A 4,860-nucleotide genomic window follows, 5' to 3' on the forward strand; every position below is an offset into this window, starting at 1 on the left:
GTTTTCTTTACATTGAGGTGCAATCCATTCTAAAGGTCTTTGATCTTCATCAGTAAGTGTTTTAAGACCTCTTCACTTTCAGCAAGCAAGGTTGTTATCATCTGCATATCACAAGTTGTCAATCAGCTATTCTCCAATCCTGATGCCACCTTTTTCTTCATATAATCCAGTTTCTCAGGTTACTTGTTCAAGGTAGAGATTGAATAAGTATGGCGAAAGAATACAAGCCTGGCACACACCTTTCCTAATTTTAAATCATTAAGTGTTCCCTTGTTCTGTTTGAACAATTGCCTCTTGTTCTATGTATAGGTTCCTCATAAGAACAATTAAGTGTTCTAGAATACTCATATTTTGCAATGTTGTCCATAGCTTGTCATGATCCACACAATAGAAAGCCTTTGTGCAGTCAATAAAGAACAGTTAAACATCTTTATGGTATTCTCTACTTTCAGTCATGATCCATCTGACATCAGTAATGATATCTTTTGTACTACATCCTCTTCTGAATCTGGCTTGAAGTTCTCTGTCAATGTATGGTTGCAACCATTTTTGGATTACCTTTAGTAAAACTTTACTCACATAGGATATCAATTATATTGTCCAATGATTTCCACATTCCGTTGGGTCACCTCTCTTTGGAGAGTGCACAAATATGGATCTCTTCCAGTCAGTAGGCCAGGTAGCTATCTTCCAAATTTCTGAGCATAGATGAGTGAGTGATTCCAATGCCACCTCACTTCCTTGAAAGATTTCAATTTTTATTCCATCTATTCTCAGTGCCTTGTTCTTTTCCAATGCCTTCAATGTACCTTGAACTTCTTCTTTCTGTATCATTGACTATTGATCATATGCTACCTCTTGAAATGGTTGAATATCAACCATTTCTTTTTGGTACGGTGACTGTGTATTCCTTCCACCTTCTTTTGATGTTTTTTGCATCATTCAATACTTTGTCCAAAGAATCCTTCAATATTTCAAGTCGAGGTTTGAATTTTTCTTTAGTTCCCTATGCTTGAGAAATGCTGGATGTGTTCTTCTCTTTGGGTTTTCTAACTCAAGGTCTTTACACATTTTGTTATAATATTTGACTTTGTCTTCTGGAGCTGCCCTTTGAAATTTTCTATTCAGCTCTTTTACTTCCTCATTTCTTCCATTTGCTTTAGCATCTCTATGCTGGAGAGCAAGTTTCAGAGTCTCTTCTAACATCCATTTTGGTCTTTTCCTTCTCTTAGTGACCTTTTGCTTTCTTTCTGTATGATGTTCTTGATGTCATCCCATGATTCTTGTGGTCTTCAGTCTTTAGTGTATAATATATCAAATCTATTCTTCAAGTGATCTCTAAATTCAGGTGGGATATATTCAAGGTCATATTTTGGTTCTTGTGGACTTGTTTTCATTTTCTTCAGCTTCAGCCTGAATTTGCATAGGAGCAATTGATGGCCTGTTCCACAGTCTCTCACTGGCCTTGTTTTGGCTAATAATGTGGAGCTTTTCCACCATCTCTTTCCACAGATGTAGTCAATTTGATTTCTGTATATTTCATCTGGAGGTCCATGTGTTTAGTCATTTATTATTTTGTTTAAAAAAGGTATTTGCAAAATTCTACCATGCGATCTCCAGCATCATTTCTATCACTAAGGTCATATTTTCCAACTACTGATTCTTCCTCTTTGTTTCCAACCTTTGCATTCCAATCACCAGTGATTACCAATATACCTTGATTGCACATTTGATCAATTTCAGATTGAAAAAGTTGGTAGAGTTCTTCAATTTCATCATCACTGGCTTTAGTGGTTGGTGCTGAGTAATTTGAATAATTGTGGTACTAACTGGTCTGCCTTATAGGGGTATGGATATTTTCCTATCACAGACAGCGTTGTATTTCAAGACAGATGTTGATATGTTCTTTTTAATGATGGGTGTGATGCCATTCCTCCTCAATTTGTCATTCCTGCCATTGTAAACCATGTAATCATCAGATTCAAAATGGCCAATACCAGTCCATTTCAGCTCCCTAATACCTAGGATATCTATGTTTATACATTCCATTTCTTTTTTCACAATCTTCAATTTTCCTAGATTCATACTTCATACATTCCATGTTATTAATTGATGTTTACAGCTGTGTCTCTTTACTTTTGAGTTGTTCCCCATCAGCAGATGAAGGTCCCAAAGCCTTTAAAACCCTATTCACATAATCACAAACAACTCTACTTTGAGAAGGCAGCTCTTTCCCAGTCTATATTTTAAGCACCTTCTAACCTGAGGGGCTCATTTTCTGGTATTATATCTGACAATATTGTGGTGCTCATTATCATGTTTTAATATTCAATATTCTGGTGCTGACATTGTTCTACTGCTATTCATAACATTTTCAGTGACTAAATATTTGTAAGTATTCCATCTCTCCTTATTCCTAGGCTGTATTAGTCTGGAAGCTCAACTGAAACCTGTCCACTGTGGGCAATCCTGCTGGTATGTAAAATACCTGTGGCATAGCTTCCAGAATCACAGCAATACACAAACCATCACAGCATGACTGACAGATGAGTGATTGCCTTTTATCTCTGCCTAAAATTTCCAGCACAATATTGAGCAGGAATAGAGATAAAAAGGCATCCTTGTCTGAGTTCTGTTCATATGTTGGAGTACAGTTCTTCATAATATTCTGTTATTATCTTTTTTATTGCCATTGGGTCTGTTGTGTTGTCACCCATTTTATTTCTTATTCATGTTATTTGCATCTTCTCCTTTGTTAGATTTATCACTGGTTTGTTGATTTTTATTAATCTTTTCAAAGAACCAACCCCTTGTCTTTTTTATTCTTTCTATTGTTTTTCTATTTTCTATTTCATTTATTCCTGCTCTAATCTTTATTATTACTTTTCTCCTAGTGTGTACCTGCTTATTTTGCTGTTTTTTCCTAATTGTTGAAGATTTAGGGTTAAACTATTAATTTTTATTCTTTCTTCTTTTTGGATATATGCATTTATTGCTTTAAATTATCCTCTGAGCATAGCTTTTGCTGTGTCCCAAAGATTTTGGTATCTGTGTTTTCATTCTCATTTGATTTAAGGATTTTTAAAAATTTCACTTTTTATTTATTCTATTATCCAGTACTTTTTAAGCAGGTATTATTCGATTTTCATATATTTGATTTTTCCCCCTTTTAATCTTCCTGTTGTTGATTTCTAATTTTATAACATTGTGATCTGAGAAGATGTTTTGTAGTATTTTGATGTTTTTAATTTACTGAAGCTTGCTTTGTGACCTAAAACCTTGTCATTAGTTTTGTTTTTTTGTTAACTTGACTGAACCAGGATTCTCAGTGGTTTGGCAGTTGTTAAAATATAGTAATCTTCCATGATGAGATCTGATATAATGAAATCAACTTCATGATGAGATTTGCTGTGAGCAGCCAATCAATTATTGGACACTTAGACTTTCGCCATACTTATTCAACCTGTATGCTGAGCAAATAATATGAGAAGCTGGGTTCTATGAAGAAAAATGTGGCATCAGGATTGGAGGAGGGTTCATTAACAACCTGTAATATGCAGATGATACAACTTTGCTTGCTGAAAGTGAAGAGGACTTAAAACATTTACTGATGAAGATCAAAGAGCACAGCCTTCGGTATGGATTACATCTCAATGTCAAGAAAACAAAAATCCTCACCACTGGACCAATAAACAACATTCTTATCTATGGAGAAAAGATTGAAGTTGTCAAAGACTTCATTCTTCTTGGATCAATTATCAACACTCACTGAAGCAGCAGTCAAGAAATCAAACAACGTATTGCATTAGGCAAATCGGTTGCACAAGACCTTTTGAAAGTGTTGAAGAGCAAAGATGTCAATTTGAGGATTAAGGTGCGCCTGACCCAAGCCATGGTATTTTCAATAACCTCATACGCATGTGAAAGCTGGACAGTGAATAAGGAAGACCATAGAAGAATTGATGCCTTTGAGTTATGGTGTTGGAGAAGAATATTGGAAGTGCTATGGGCCGCCCAAAGAACGAATAGATCCGTTTTTAGAAGAAGTGCAGTCAGAGTGCTCCTTAGAGGCCAAGTTGGCCAAACATCGTCTCTCATGTTTTGGACGTATTGTCAGGAGGGAGCAGTCGCTGGAGAAGGTGGAGGGGCAGAGAAAAAGAGGAAGACCCCCAGCAAGATGGATTGGCCAAGTAGCAGCATCGATGGACTCAAGCGTGGCAACAGTAGTGAGATTGGCCCAGGATCGGGCAGTGTTTCGTTCTGCTGTGCATAAAGTCACTATTGGTCAGTACTAACTTGATGGCACCTCACAACAACAACAGACTTTCTGTTGGATCTGGATCCTGCATCTGGCTTGTCACCCAACCTTTGATTATTTGGACTTGAGCTAGTGTTCTGTTCTACTGCATGCCAATTCTAGGAGTTAGCAGCAGCCTGCCATTTTACCTACCCAACCGGCCTGTCTGCTGTCTGATTTGTCGATCTTGGTTCATCTGACCATGCACCTGGGACTTGCCCATCTCTACAACTTGGTGAGCCATTTCCTTGATATAAACCTCTCTTTATATACATATGTATGCTTCATTGGTTTTGCTTCTCTACAGAACCCAGACTAAGACATATATAGAGCATTCTGGAAAATGTTCCATGCACACTGGAAAAGAATGCATATTATGCTGTTGTTGTGTGAAGGGTTTTGTATAAGTCTATGAGGGTGTTTCATTGTGTTGTTTAGTTCTTCCTTGTCTTTGTTGAGCTTCTTTCTAGTTGAACTGTCCTTTACTGAAAGGGGTGTATTAAACTCTCCTACCTGGTGTGACGCTGTGGGTTAATGCACCAGACTGCAAAGCCGTTTGAACT

Source organism: Chrysochloris asiatica, unplaced genomic scaffold (genome assembly GCF_000296735.1).
Source record: "Chrysochloris asiatica unplaced genomic scaffold, ChrAsi1.0 scaffold00036, whole genome shotgun sequence".
Classification (NCBI taxonomy): Eukaryota; Metazoa; Chordata; class Mammalia; order Afrosoricida; family Chrysochloridae; genus Chrysochloris; species Chrysochloris asiatica.